The 16184-nt window shown below is 45.0% G+C and overlaps 1 protein-coding gene across 4 annotated transcripts in view; it reads right to left on the reverse strand.

The window, feature by feature from the left end:
* The window catches only part of LOC120949475 (adenylyl cyclase 78C), a 35893-nt gene that overhangs the window by 15797 nt on the left and 3912 nt on the right, over positions 1-16184 (reverse strand). For 2 of the 4 annotated variants that reach the window (XR_005751040.2, XM_040366793.2), the window contains exon 1: positions 13661-13878. The exons of 1 other annotated variant lie outside the window; for it this stretch is intronic. The gene's annotated coding sequence lies outside the window, so the exon portion shown is untranslated. One more of the 4 variants, XM_040366795.2, reaches the window with a different exon arrangement.

A 16184-nucleotide genomic window follows, 5' to 3' on the forward strand; every position in this document is an offset into this window, starting at 1 on the left:
TCGAATTAAGAAGTACAGTTTCCAGTCAACATTCAGTTGTGTGGACTGTTACAACTACAAAAAACTACTCTTTATTCCGATGTCTATTGCAGCAGAATGATGGCCGAAGGTGCACCAGTGTCTGATTGAATCACTCCACAAGAAGGGCAACCCCGCAATACCCGTGTGCACCAATGAACTCGAAATCAAATGCCATTCTATCACTTCTGAATATTTGAGGATTTAAAATTAATTAAACCACCTTTGCCACCTGCAGAAGCTCGAAGCTCCCTCGAGACTGCAATCGAAATAATGGATCTCCCTTTCTGGCGAAGAAAGCAAAGCCCATAGGCATGCCCTCGCAAACAGCTGTAAAGTAACGGCCACGAGTGCAAAATTACAAATTCATCAACCCGAATTTCGAGCCAATCGATTGCCATGGGAACTAAATCAAATCATTATCCTGAGCTCTTCTTCGAAGCCCAAGAGCCTCTCCTGGCAGCAGCTGGCACCGGGTTTGTAATAAAGCACAAGGAACGTGATAAAACTTCCAATTCGTTCGCCTAACGGGAAGGAATTAGAAGCGATAATTTGAGAGGACCAGCATAGGGAAAGTGTTCCTACAGAAGGGTTTTATTGTTTGTTCAAACACAGAAAGTAATAAATTACAGTTTTATATCTTTACTTTTGCTTGGGAAATATCAGTAGAAAAACAGGTTTTGATTGTCATCGTTTGTTGCAATGCCAGAAAGCGGCTGTGTGTCGTCGCCATCGATACGAAGATTCCTCATTCGAATGAGTCAACAGACCTCCGCCCCGCGAAGAATGCAAAGGTAAGCTCATTCCACTGGTTCGGGCGCACCCTGGCTGCCACTCTGGTTGTACAGAGTGCACAGGACCAAGGTAACTTATCGCATTCGATTCCAGCAGCAGTGGGAGTTCTGGTGGTTTCGGAACCTTGTTGTGGTTAAGCACAAAACCATAAAGTGCCTGACTCCAGTGTTGGGTGGGTTTTGAAATGAATGGATAATAATTATTTAATGAAATAATGGTTTGCCATCAGCAGCTCACGAGGAGTGACTATTGTTGTTTGTAGCGATTATAGCTGGTTTAGAGTGGGGGAATTACATGCTCAATGAAGCACACGCTTCAAGGAATTACCATTGACCACTAACACCGGCAGATTGCAAACAGGGAAGAGTGATTGGAGTTCCTTTGTTTGAGGTTCACTTAAAATGAACAATAGCAGAACTTGTTACCAGGCTACGTTCAACTCAACTATAAGTGACTTTCATTCCTAATTTGCAGAACTAAACGCTAGGCAAGTGTGTAACGCTCTGTAACGTAACAGCGTTACAGCTGAAAGTTAAACAACGCAAACTAAAGCGTTACTTGTGTTCTAATCCTTTCAAATGCGCTATAGATGCAGGCTAAAGTGTATAACCCTTCCGGTGCGCTTGTTGTTACATGTGATGCTCCATCCAGTACGCTGCACCTTCGTGACCACAGCTTTATGGTGGCCATAAACATCCCACACAACCTCTCCCTCGATCTGCTGCCGATAGTGGGCGTCTCACCGACTCGCTAGCAAAACCACGAGCTAAATGTATCACTCTACACGGCAGGACAAAGCGTTCGCTCTGGACGGTTGTAGTTTTTTGTCTTGCACTCTTTGCCGCTCACCTGAGCCGTGTTTCCCTTCAAACAAACAGAAGAGGAAAAGAAAAAAAGTCCATGGTGACAAGCGCGCACGGGTTTCGGGACACCGTTCAGGGACACATCCGGTCGGCCGGGTTGAAGGGTCAGCTACGTCAACAGAACTAATGAACGCACCGGCACCGAACGCACCGACCGGAAACTGGCCGTAGCTCGTGGCTCCCGTCCTGCACACACTCTCTCCCTGTGTGTCACCGCCTGCAGGACACGAACCAGGACGCGATCATAAAATTTAATTAGAGTAAAATGGCTGTCAGTAGCGTCTGATGACATCAGCCGTGCAGCCGTATCTTCTGCCGCGCGGCCGCATAATTATTGACCGCACACTCCCAAGCGGCCTCCCAAGTGTGCCGGGGCGGGGCAGAGGGACAACGCTCCACACCCGGCTCCTGGTTCGTCGCTTCCACACTTTCGTATCCTTAGCAATCAGGCAATTTATCACACTCTAGCGAACGGCAACGTTACCCCGTTGCGCCTGACGGGGATCGCAAGGGACAGTAAGGGCCAGTGTAGTGATTGTGTTACGGTAGGTGCACGATGCTAGTGAAGATTAACTATGTATGTTCGTGCGCTATTGGCGGGCCTGTTCGCAAACACTGTTCGTTGCGCTGCTCAGGGTCGTTACATAGATGCTCTATTTATTGCGACTATTTCATCTCGAGTGGCCTTTGATGCGGAGCCCTGTGTTTTGCCATGCAGGGTAAATCGGTTTTAATTACTACTCCGTGCATGATACTCTCACTCTTTGGTGGAAAGAAAAGCTTCAGTTTTTCCGCAGAGAATTGTTAAACATTTTACCTACACTAGGACAACAGGAAAGCTCTTCAGCGCACCAAGGCAGGAAGTGATGAGTTTTGTCGCATCAAAACTGCTATTTGTTCGAAAAGAGAGAGAGGAAAAAAAATCTTACGAATCAAAATGAATTTCCGGCTCACTAACTAATCAAGCCCGAGATAAGATACGGCCTATATACGGCCGAGGGAAAAATATTGTGATGTATTATCGCACCCGATCGATAAGATAAACAACATCGAACCATCAATTAGTGATGGGAAGGGAGGAAGGGGCGGGGGTGGAATACAGCAGAGTGGATTGCTTCTTTTTCCAATGTGGCTTTTCCCTGTTCCCCCCTCTTCCAGGCATGGTTTATTTTTGCTAATTTTGTAATAGGCACAGTTCAACGCAAAGCATAATTTAAAATTGGCTCCAATAGAAGAAAAAAAAAACCAAAACCCCGGGCCACCCTCCACAGAGATGAGCCTTTCGCCTTGTTTCAGGACCTTTTGTGGCCGTGATACAGCCGGTCGGAAATGTACCACGGCCAGGGCATGGCGGCAAAAAAAGGGTGGCCCCTATCGGGAAAAACGCGGCAGATCGATACTGCCGCTACTCGAGATAGCGCGCGCGGGCCCCGTAAGGTCGATAAGCAGTCGTCAGGAGCAGCAGGATGTAGCAAATTAGCGACCAGTGCCAGAGTCAGACAGAGAAAGGGAGAGAGAGAGAGAGAGAGAGAGAGAGAGAGAGAGAGAGAGCGAGAGAGAGAGAGCTAAACAGAGAGGAGATTGGAGGTGATCGAAAGGGCGTGGAAGCGAAAAAAAAATAGATACAGATAACGGCTAAACGCCACTAGAGAATGTGAATCTGTGTGGCCGGGGAATTTATGGGGAGTGGTGGAATAAAAAAAAAGAAAACCCCACTGTAGGTGGAGGTAGGTTTTCACCATGAAAGGCCCCGTTTCCATCCTCGGTTCAAGGCGGAAGGCCATCTCTCATCGCCAGTCGGGAGAGGGGCGAGAGGAAAGCGGCATTACACTGTTGGTGGAAAATCGGCGCAATCGTGGCGCATCGATCGAACCCCCGTTAGCGCGAAGTAAGTGTCAAGCACATGGGGCAGGCCGGGGCAGATAAATTATTTTCAACAAGATAAGGCAAACGATAAATTCTCCTTTCACGCCAATCGATTGCGTCGGGCTTGGGATGGGCCACGGGGCCACTCAGCCAGCTACCTGGCTAAAAGCGACCCTTCCATTGAGCTGTTGTGGATCGTGTGGATGGCGTGGACGGGGCTGCGGATGGCGATCAATTTTCCACCCGCCGTGTTGATGTGTGGCGGTTGGGCGCCGATGTACTTTCGGTTAAGATTGATGAGACTGAGATGGAAATTAAAAGTTTTTAAAACCCATAACTCACCGGCCGGGGGCTGGGCCATCGTATCGAGGGGGCCCAGGGTAAATTAAGTGAGTGACGTTAATTGATTTAATTTGCGGGCATGTTTGCCAGCTAATATGGCGCAGCGTTGACACTACAAGGTGGAAGATACAAGGACTGGACAAGGATCGAAAGTTTGTTATTTACTATTTCTAGTACTTCATCGAGGAGTAGCCAGAGGAAACCAACTACCTGGCGTGGTTATCCGGACAAGTAATGAATTCCGCAACACCATGTGCATGAAAGCTACATACAATTGTATCGTTCGTTCGGTGCTAGAATATTCGTACGTAATCTGGAGCCCAACTACTGCTTCTTCAATTGCTCGACTTGAGACGATTCAACGTAAGCTCACGCGATATGCCCTACGCCTACTTCTCTGGCAGGATCGCAATAATCTTCCTTCGTATGCTGCGCGGTGTCGTCTTCTAGGCCTTGAACTGCTTTCGGTTAGAAGACGCAATGCACAGTGCTCTTTCATCGCTGGTTTGCTAAATGGCTCTATCGACTCATCGCCTTTGTTGCATCGTGTTAATATCTATGCACCATCCCGTACACTTAGGTCTAGAGAGACTCTACGGGTCGCTCAACCTCGTTCCAGCGCTGGTCGGTCTGACCCTATGTTCCGCATGTCGGCTGTTTTCAACACTGTTTCCGATTGCTTCGACTTCAACATCTCAACTCAATGCTTTAAGGAACATCTTAGGCTTCTGCCGTGGCCGCAGTGAATTGCGATACAAATCTTGATTTTGCTATGTATTTTTGTTTGTGTACTGTTACTTATCTTAATTAGGCCATACGGCCCGTTGAAGATTAACCAATAAATAATAATAACATTAAAAGGAAAAGTTTTTAAGCTGTCTAGCGTAGAGCATAAATCTAGCGAAGAACAGCAACTAGAACTGCAACCACAATGTAAGATAAGGACAATGGAGACTGGTTGTAGCAATCTACTCAGTCTTACAGGCCATTCACAGGCTTATTTGAATTTCGTTGACGACACAACCGTAAGTCAATTCTTCCTTTTTCCTTTCAAGTAGTCGATATAGACACTTATATTATGGTAGATATTGCCGCTAATAGAACGTGTTATGACCATGTATATGTAATCGGATCTTTTTATCTTAGAGAATACTTGCATTAAAGGAATCCTTTTCCAATAACATTGTTGTTATAGAAGGTTGTTCATAATGAGAAGATGCAAAAGTCACGTCCATATGAAGCGTTATACTTTTGTGCTCTTTTTAAAAACAGCACCACAAAGAGCATGATTGGTAGAAAAAGTAATGGGCTCCTGTAGTGTCAACTCTTTGGAGTATCCTGATTTGTTATTGGAAATAGTGGTCGTATAGTATTGTTTTTTCCCTGTCTACTCACCAACACATTTGTTTCGTTGCTGGCCAGCTGTCAAATGTGCAGCCGTGCTTTTCAAACTGCATGCACACGTTTCAACAGTAAGCTGTCCGTGCCAGTTGAGCACATATCAATCATTTTGTGACTCGAATTTGGTAAACAGTCATGCAGCAGTATTGTACTAAGCACGAGAGATACATATGCAAAGCAAAAAAGACTCAAAAATGTTATTATTCTAACGTCACCAAATGGTAATGGAAAAGTCGCCAAATACGTTGGTTTTTCTTGCACTTTATGCAAAACATTCTGCCACCCGGGCTAGACTGCAACGCTAGACACACCGTGCACAACAACACACTGCACAACTCACACAAACTGCTGGCTGGTTGGCTCGCTGTAGATAAACTAGCTTACCACAACTGTTTTCAAACCCAACCGTCACAACAGATTGTATCGCCAATGACAAATTGTTTGACTGGCGCCGCATGAAATAATCCCAGACGCACACAACAGACACCCGCCCCATGTAAAAGGGCCTAAAGAAAATAGATTTCCCCGTATGCCCCCTTCCACCTTGAAAGCTCACAAACATTCCCAACGCAAGACAGTTTGGTTTCCTGTAGAGGGGTTTTTTTGCCGATCATCAACGTTTCACGGCAGATAGCACACAATAGCGTTTATTCATTCATTTGTATTGAGATCTGCTGGTGGATGTGATAAGAATGCTTTAGCTTTCCATCCCTGCTCCCTGAGTTGTGCTTTCGATTGTTTGATAGCGAACTGTAACTGATTTTACGCGTTGTGAAATGGTAACTTAAGCTTTACTCTTCGGAAGAGGGGTTGGAAAAATGGACCAACAATACCGTACAGCCCTGTAGGGAGCTGTAGTATTAAATTATCCTCCATCTGGTGCGCATTGTTCGTCGGAAAGGAAACGTTCCCGGGAGGATGGGGCGGATGGAGAAATGTCATTTGTTATCACTTGGCGTTCGTGAAGCTGGTGCTGGATTTGCTACGACGAGCGGAAGCGAAAAACTGTCAATACTGTGCGTGTGTGTATGTGAAAAGTGCGAAACGAAACAATTTGTGGCGTAGGCCACTGCTCGCCTAGGGGACCGTGCTGCCGGAACGTGCCGGATGTTGGATCACGGATTGGCAGGATTATAGCATCACGTTTCCCGTACGTGAGTGTATGTGTGGAAATGATGATGATATGTTTTGGCGCATGGGGCGGGCGGCCTGCCAACAAAGCGGCCACGTTCATCGTGGCCACCTCCGTACGGGACCTTCCGTTCTATCGGCACGATTGTCTAGACACGGTGCAGAAGCTTCCGCTTTCGCTTTCATCGCTATCTATTGCAAGGATGTTTATTTCTCTTTATTAGTGTCTCGTGATGTGGAGAAGATTTCGTTGGTGCTTTGTGAATTTTAAATGTCATTAAGCTTCGAATCGACTTGATTGGAGTTTGGAGTTTGAGAATGGGTGCCATACTAGAGAAAACCCGATTATGCATGACCAGTGCTGCAAAATGCCATGAGCATCACGAGATATTCACCAACGAAAACAATGAACATCTCCGTGGTAGCTTGATGATCATTGCTGATATTCAATGAAAGTGCGTCATGACATACCGAACGCAACATGCGAATGTTTAAGTTCAACGCGATACTCTGAGTGACAAGTGCTGCTAAATGCCACTGTTCAACTCACCAACACTCATGACTGAAACGAAGCTCAAATCAGCTCACGTACACAACTGAAATGATAAAAAAATGAGACTCAAACAGTTGGAGGATCAATCACATGCTTGGTGACATTTTGTTTAGCACCCAACTCTTGGTCACTCACTTGGTAACGACATTTTCTGTCGGTGATAATCACGACATTCTTGGAATATACTTGGCGTGTGTTCCTAAGCAACAAAATCGGGATTCTTTCTCGTTCTGTCAGCTTTGATTGTCTGACGGGTCAAACAGAGCGAGAAAATATGCTCTTTTTATTTCTTGGAACCACTCGCATGCACCGCATATCTCCCATGACTATCGGGATGATCACCGACTGAAAATGTCGTGACCAAGTGACTGACCAAGAGTTAGTTGCACACAATGTCACCAAGTATGTAATGGTCACACCAGCTGTTTGAGGCTCGCCTCTGATCATCACAGCAGAGCTCGTGAGGTTGACATGATTTTGTTTCAGTCAGAATTTGTCATGATTATGTCAGTGACATTTTGTAGAACTGATCACAGTAAAAAAATCATGACATAGTGACTGACCCAGCGTTTCGCAAGCGCTTTGTGTATCACCATTGATTATCACAATTGAGTATGTGACGCCGACATGGGTTTTGTTTCAGTCAGATTTTTTAATGACATTGACAGTGACATTTTTCAGCACTGTGCATGTTAATCTTGAATGCTCTTCATCTACAATTACTCTTCAATGCTTAACAAAAGGTTGATGCTGGATTTAAATTTGTGCAAATTTTCAACTCAACATTGCATAACTTTAGGCGCAAAAATATCGCTTTCTGCGTGAAAAACGGTGTATGATGATTCGCCCCGTCCAAGCAATTGTATTCCTTAGTATACAATCAAAACCAAAAGGGCAAAAGCGTCCTGCAAAATCAGATCAATTTCATTGCGTTATAATTTTGCCCCAACATACTGTTGCTTCCGTTGTATTTGCTTCCGTGCAGCTGCTGAAACGTAACCGTAAACTAGCATTAACCTTTGCCAAGCTCGAGATAAATTATTACATTGTGTAGACACATTCATTCGCGTCCGTAAATTCTGCTCCTTCCCCCTCCCGCACGAGAATGAAGTGTTTCTTGCCCGTAAACATTTACTAGCACGGGTTAAGCTACCTCAAGAGCGCCGCAGTACTGCAGTTGTGTTTGCGGGTAGACATTTCCGCCCGACCAAGCAAAGGTTGCCGATGCAACGCGAGACATCGCTCATCGCTAAAGGGCTTTCCGAGGGTTTCCTGCTCAACGCATGTGTGTGTGTGTGTGTGTCGGCCGTCTTTCGTTATCTCCGCTGGTGGCGGTGGGTAGTAATTTATGAAGTGAAAGGATCAAATAGAATTATGGCAACGCGTAATGTATGACACGCAAACCGACACCGTTACCGTATTGTGCCGGGTACGAGCGGCTTACCGATGGTAATGTTGTTCAGAGAGCAGCGTGATACGACAGCAAACAGAATAGACAGAACTATTTTTGCAAACTTTAACAAACTGTACCAAAAACACGCACAATATAATCGATAAAGCTCAACAGGAAGGAACTCCTATTGGTTTGTTTGCTCATTAAAATGGATGGAGCCGCACAATTGTTTGCCTTCGTTTGTGTACATGCAAAAGGTGGCGTGTTGATAGCACTAGCTGAGCAAGATAGATGTGTCATACCTTCGGTTTTGTGTGTTTCTTATACGGATACAAAGCATCATTGCTTTGTTTGCGGTAGTCTGCCTCATTAGAAAATAACATGTTTTAATTTCGTTAGTTTTGTGCGACTTATGCGGTAAAAGGTGGATTAACCGTACCGTTTGCCAATATGCTTAAGCGCACGCTGCAGGACAATAAATAGCGCCAACAAAGGTACAGAAACATCAGAAACAGAAACGCCTTGGATCGCTGGTATCTGGCAACAGGAGGCGAAAAGTTTGCGTGACGCCTGATTTATGGTCTTAACAGCAACCGTCCAAAAAGACAACTTGCCGTGTATTTTCTTCGTTTCCCTATCTTTTGGCACAACAGCACAGGATAGTTGTGAAATTGTAGAAAAGGGTGTTAAAATAGGACATTTCTTTACAATTTCAATACACACCTGCAGTGGACTCGCTTTAAGAAAGGGTGAAAACGGAGAGGTTTTCTGTTCTGGTTTTCCGTTTGACGCTACCAAAGTCATGGAAACATCTTTACGATGGGGCAGAATATTTACTAGAAAAATTGAATTATTATTACTGCAAGTAGCTTTCTCCTCAGCTCATATTTTAGAACGATACATTTCGAAAATTTGCAAACCTCTCATCCAACCGTCTTCAGTTGAAGGGAGACTTTTATTTAAACGAACGGCAAAACTGGACACCGGCCAACGAAACGTTTCGGCTTGCCCCCTTTTTTTCTGGGTTCTGGTATTTTAAAAGCGACCCTAAAGTAGTCATCCCACCCATTGACGCAAATGTAATAAATTCCTTGCTTGGCTACAAATTAATAGCAACAAGAAGCTCTTCCACCGTCACCAACATTTGTTTTGGCACGCGAAGCACAAATAAATAGCTTTGTTTTATGTTCACAAATTGTCAAAGGGGGTGGTTCGTTTATTGTTGAAAAAAAGGGCTTAGAATATAGCAAACCATCCAGAACTGTTCTACCATCTGCACCACATCAAATCTAAATCCATCGAATGTTCCATTTAAATCCCAAGAAAAAAAAACCCATGTCTTTCAATACATATTGTATGATGGCTCCTTTCTCGCCGGTTGGCTTTTCGCATCCAAAAACGACAGCAAACACACACAACACCATCCTTGACCTATCCTCATGACTGAGCAAGTACTGGGCGGGTAAAAAATAGAATTAATGAAGCACTTCCGTCCGCGGCAGCCGATGATCGCGCGCAACAAATCGCAACCTGTTGCCAAGAAAGCGGGAAACCCATTACCCCGTCCGCTAAACCCGGAGCACTGCTCGAAACCGAAGGTTGATTGATCTTTCCCTATCCCCCCACCGCGGCACGTACCTCCCCCCGTAGCACCCCAAACCCACCGGACGACCCAGCGGACAGAAAGCCAAACACTCCGGAACCTCCGAACCGAACCGGATGGAAATGCATTTGACGTTTATTTATAGGTACTGGTACCGCCGCACCCAGCACCATTGCCACGGTTCAACTCTCACGTTTTGCCGTGCTCGAGCTGACTCGGCAGCTCACTTCAAAACTTCCTCATTTTGCTTCCGAACACACAAACAGGCACACACACACACACACACATGTACACATACATACGTACGCTGGCGGAGATATTGTAGGGCTTTGGCATTATTACGTTTTCCCGTAATAATTGTTTTATTTACATGGAAACGTACAAATTCCCAGCCCGTGCCTACCCGGTGCGGCGATGAAACGATACCAGGGCCCAGGATCGTCGTGGGATCGTGAATGCGTTTGTAGGGGGATAAAGGAAGGAGGCTGAAGAAAGGGTGGAGGGGAGGAAAGGGGGTGTTTATAATTACAGTTTACTTCATTTGTTTAGGCTTTGAGATCGCAGTTGGCGTATGCCGAAGCCAGTCGGCATGGTCGTCGTTGGGTTGGAGACTCACAGGAGAACGTTTTACGAGAGAGCGAGGGAGAGAAAGAAAGAGAGAGAGAGAGTGAAAGGGAGAATTGATTGGTAAAACGGTTTGGTTTTTAATGAGGATTTTTGAATTATATTTTCACAGCGCCGTGTCACGTCGGGGAACACATTCGCTTCGGAGTGGGTGTAAGGTTTCTGATTCTGAGTTTCTGAGAACACTTAGAAGAACGCTTAATTATGATGAATTTCACTCACCCCGAAGCAGGGCAAAAAAACTGTGCTAAATTAATGCAAATGTAAGCATTAAAATCTGTAGAAAAAATAGAATTATAAATGAGTACTTGCTGCGAAGAAACGCTTATTTTATGTGAAAGGTAATTAATTTCACTGCGACGTTTTGCAACCTCATTAACGTCCGATGTTTCTGCCCATTAAATCCGTCATCCATTATTCTCCAATGTAAGCAGTTGTTAATGTAGCTTGTTAATCCCAATCGAATGGACGTCGGTGCATGCAATGGACACACACACACACACACATCCATTGCAAACACTGAATCAAGGATAAAGAACAAGCGCTAATGCTTGTTAAGCACATTTTTGGTGCATTAAATTTGGTTTAAAACACAGAAAGAGAGAGAGAGAGAGAGAGAGAGAGAGAGAGAGAGAGAAAAACGGACACCTCACTGCGGCAGAAAAAGGCTCGCGCTAAACGGGGAGAAGGAGAAAGGATTTAAATGGAGCGCACTGTAAACTGTTGACTTAACAGCAGCTGCAGTCATAAAATCATTTCCATGGCACATATTACCCTTGCTTGGCTTTGCTTACCGGACAGAACATACACACATCATACCAAAAAACGGTCATTTTGCAGCCTGGAACACAGCATAAATCTCGTGCCGTTTTGTGGGGGGCTCTGTACCGCTGGACGTGTAATTTGGCCGTGGCACTTAGAACGAAAAAGACAAACGAACCAAGACAAACAATAATCAAGCAGAAACACGTGAAAAGCTGCTGCTTGATTCGGGTTTTATGTGACTTTTAATCGAACGCATTCTTTAACATGGCGCGATTTTACGTAGGATGGAATTTTGGCGAGGCTTTTGATTGGCGAAGAATGTGTGATCGTCTACTGGCCAAGGGAAATCGTTGAAATGGAAACTTAGCAAAGTGAATTTTCCACTTTTTTTTTGCTTTGCTCACAACGCATTGCATCATCTTGCCATAAAAAGCTAAGAAAGAAAACTAAAACAGCCAACACACACACTCACAAACCTGATGACACGTTACGTGACGATGGGGGCTTAGATGAACCGATTTCGGTCCGCGAACTTGCTGAGGTGGGTGGGAAGGGTGGGTTGGGGTCATCGCGTAGACGCGTGCAGATAAAACTTTTATTACATCCGTAAACGCTGCCCCGCCAAGCAGCAAAACATGGGCCGGATTTTTGGTGTTTTTGTGTATTCGTTCGTTTTTAGGTTCTTTTTGTTGTTGCTACTGTTGTACTATTTTGCAACCAAACAGAAAAGGGGGATGGAGAACCTTGCCAATGGGTTCGGCTCATCGATTCGTTGGATCGTTGCGCCTCTGCAAACCCGCTGGAGGAACGCATTGGAAAGTAACGCACGGAGGGCAATGCGAGCATCCTCATCGTTCTACCGCTCGTTTGCTCGCGTGTGTGTGTGTATACACACCAAATCAACAAACAAATGGATCCGCACACATAGTGGAACGGGCGGAACGCGGAACAAGTGTAGCCCACAAAACCCCCAAACCAAGGGAGCGAACAAAAAAGAGTTAGATCTCAAACTCAAACAATTCCACAGTTTTACTGCCACCGTGCACGATGGATCCTAAAAACCGGTCCTCTTTGGCAGTAGTTTGCAGACCCAATTTACCGGCCGTGATGACGACGATGATGATGATGATGACGGGGACCGATCGTCCCGGCATGATGCGTAACGGTCATGTAACATGTTGCAAATCAAGCGTAATGTCGGCTGGAGCGGCGACTGCTTAACACCGTTTGCTCCTCACTTACTTGTACTTTTAACAAGTCCATAAGCAAAATTAAAAAAAAACCCACAAGAGCGAGAGGGAGTTTAAGAGGGGCTTTGAGTACACGCTCAACTGATCAGTTTGGGATGCGCACGCTGATCGTGTTGAAGGCGGTGCGGGGGGGGGGGGGGGAGGAGGTGGAAGCAAATAAACACTCATTATCGCCGCAGCAAGCCGCAGCAAGCTTCGCGAGAAATAATTTGGCAGCTGGCAGGCATTTATTTGTTATTCGATTACTTCGAACCGAGTACTTCATACTTGACCGCGCACAGGCACTGGTGGAAGCAGACGGGCTGGACGGGCGTCATTCGCCGATGATGATTGTACAGCTGTGACTTTTACACCGGGGAGGGGTGGCTTTTATTTCTCTTTGGTGGCAGTTTTGTTGTTCTGCACTTGTTTTGATTTAAGATCACTGAATATTTGTACAAGCAGCAGTTTAAAGTTTTCTTTATCTCTCTTTTTTAGTTCCATTCCACTTGTCTTTAGGTTAGCTAATTATTTTCATATTTTTTTTTTTAGCTTGTACGATTTTAAACATTACATTTCTTGTGTTTAAATGCTGCTTTTATATTTTTCTGTGTTAATTAAAACTACACGAGTAAGGAAGTACGTTCCATCACTTAAATGCTACAAAAGTGCACAGTAATCTAACACTACAGCAGCTCACTTTCGCGAAAACAGTCGAGTGGCACTTTTTTTTGTTTTGTCTCGGCATTGAACAGCATCTTCTAAATGCATCTTCTTTTAACACTCACAATTCACAGCACAACGTGACTTCCGCACAAGTGAAGGAAGCATCAAGAGGAGCGGGAAGGGAGGATTTAACTCACTACTGCATATGGGTTTTTTTTTCTCGCAGCAATTATTACTTCTCTCCCGCTTCTGTACTTAAAACAGCGAAGAAATTCATACTCAAATTACTCACAAACACTTTCCACAATGCAAAACCATCCAGCCTCACACAAACGCTTTAGCCACTTTATCTTCATCCCATGCAGAAACGCCCGCTACTTATCAGAAACGCACTCACTGCTAAACACAAACCTTAGCGTCATCCGATCCAAGCTTCTGGGGGTTTGCACCGTTGCTGTAGCCTGGAATGCAAACACACTCTTTGCAAACACTGCACTGCAACTGCACCGCCTGCAACACTGTCAAGGCAGGGACTTATCTAGTAAGCCGGCTCTGTTTAGTAGGCTGGCCAGTGGAACGTGTTGCGTCCGCACGGTTTGCGAGTGAAAAGGGCACTGGCGTATTATTGGGGGAGCGATCGTGCTGTAGCCGCGAGGTTACATCTTGAAGCTTTGCGTCGGTTGCGCTTCGGGCCGGTTCGGTTCAATTCGTGCCGCGACATTCGCTCTCCTCTTTTCGTGCTCTCTCTTTCTCTCTCTCTCTCTTTATCCTATTTCTAATCAAGAATGTCTAGGCTTGCGGTGTGAAAGCTTGGGAGAAAAATCACTCGCATGCTTTGATCCGTTGGCATGAGGGAAATGGTAGCACCAGCTACGCGCTAGTATAACGCTATGTTTGTTGCTTGTGCTTGAGATAAGTGGCGTTAAAACACACTCCAATATGATATTTTTAAAGGTTTAAATTGTTACTTTACTACAAAAAAACTCTTTAAAGTGTACAAACAAGAACAAACATATGAAACAACATAATTTTAACTAAACAATCTCGTTTCGGTGATGCTCACCGTACCGTAACGGCTTTCAAAGCATTGCAGCATTGTATTCATTCATTTCCACCACTTTCCATATCCATCCTATTGCTTTTACGACCCGTTTAACAGCGATGTAAAACACATTTCGAAACTGTCTTTATTTTTTTTTTTGGTAACTCTCTTCAAGCTTTCGCTTTTATGGCCTCCCTGCTTCACGGCAACACAATCACTGTAATCATTGGGCTCGAGTTCGCCGGCTAAATGATAGGATTTAGTTTACATGCTTGAGAAACTAACTACAAAACTCATCTTTTGCGTCAACCCGCAGGACTTGCTTGGCATTGCTCTTGAGACCTTGAACCTACCTGTGCCATTCGGTGGCCAGTTTTAAAGTGGATCAAGCTTGCAAGAAAAGAAATTACGTGTTAACAGTGTCTTGCAACCGATTTCTTTTTTATCTGAACACCTGACACCTGAACCTAATTTTATCTGCTCCACTCTGGTTGTATGCTGCTTTAAGTAGCAGTAGCTTGTATATAAAAACGAAGGAAGGTACTCAATAAAGCATTTTATTTCATTTTTGTAGCTAAGTGAAACGCTTCCCCCCGTGCCTTAAAATGGTTGACTTTATCGGGAGAGAATCAAAAGTGTAACAAAAAAAAAAGTACATCGATATCATCGCCTGAGCTAGGCCAGGCCATGGACCATAGACATGGCTAAGCGGGGCAGAATGTAGCAAATTAGCGGACCTAGTTACAGGATTCCACGAGGAAAACAAACCGCGTTGCATGATAACATCGAAAGGTCGGTCCAACAGCGCGAGAGCATACCCGAGCGAATGAAGGAAACAGTTCACGAAAAAAGGAAACACAAAAAAGGGTTGTTTTCTGATTCAACCTCCCCGTTAAACCCGTTTCTAGCCGAAGGATCGAAAACTGTCCACAAACTGGATGGAACGCTCCAGCAAGCCTTCAACAGATTGACATGCATCCCTGCATCTGCAGGCGGAGGACGTCAAGCACGAAGAGGGACGGGCCACGGGATGGTAGATAATTATTTGTCCCATGCGCGGCCGGCTGAAGGATTGAAACTTTTGTTTTCCCTCTGGATCTACGGTATATTAAAATCAGATTGGTTTCAAGAGCTGCCGGAGGAAGCCAAGCAAAAAGGATGTTTTTCCGCCCCTGTTTAAGGGGGATGTATTATTGCGCACTTTAAATATTGCTGATAAAGCATCGAAACTCTTTCATCGACCTTCCTCAACCGACACTACAGTACAAACCGAGTCGAGCAAAACACTAATTAAAACGAAAACGGTTAATCTTAGGAAAAGTTTTTCCGAATATGATACTTGACTGCGGCATTAATTGAGTTGCAATGGAGTTGTTTGCCCGTCCAGATTGGTGCCAAACCAAAGCTCACCAACACCAATCCTAATGTCTTGCGGCACAGCGAACGCCAATATCAAAAGTTTTGCAAACATATTAGTTTCTCCTGAGCGCCACCCTCCTACCCGCCGGCGCTCTCTCTCTCTTTCTCTCTCCGGTTAAATGATACCAATTAGGGAACGATAAATAAGTTTCCGCTCTTTGCTGATGTACTAAGACTTCATTATTTACGACACAAGCCCCTGGCCAGGGACTTTATTTGTGTTCTCACCGCGTGGCAGGAATATTATTATTAATTGCCAAAGTTTTAAGCTCGCTTATCAGCATAACTTGGCCACTGGGGGTAGCTAATAGGAGGCAGGCGAAGCCTAGGTTGCCAAGGTGATGCGGTGATGATTTATTATCCAAACAGCGTCACAGGTATGGTGGTATGGCGGTGTGCAGTGATGGCACGGTAAGTTAAATCGTGGTTTATTTCTCATCATTCCCCCTCCCCCCCCCCCCTCTCCCACCTCGG

The sequence above is a fragment of the Anopheles coluzzii genome, chromosome 2 (assembly GCF_943734685.1).
Source record: "Anopheles coluzzii chromosome 2, AcolN3, whole genome shotgun sequence".
Classification (NCBI taxonomy): Eukaryota; Metazoa; Arthropoda; class Insecta; order Diptera; family Culicidae; genus Anopheles; species Anopheles coluzzii.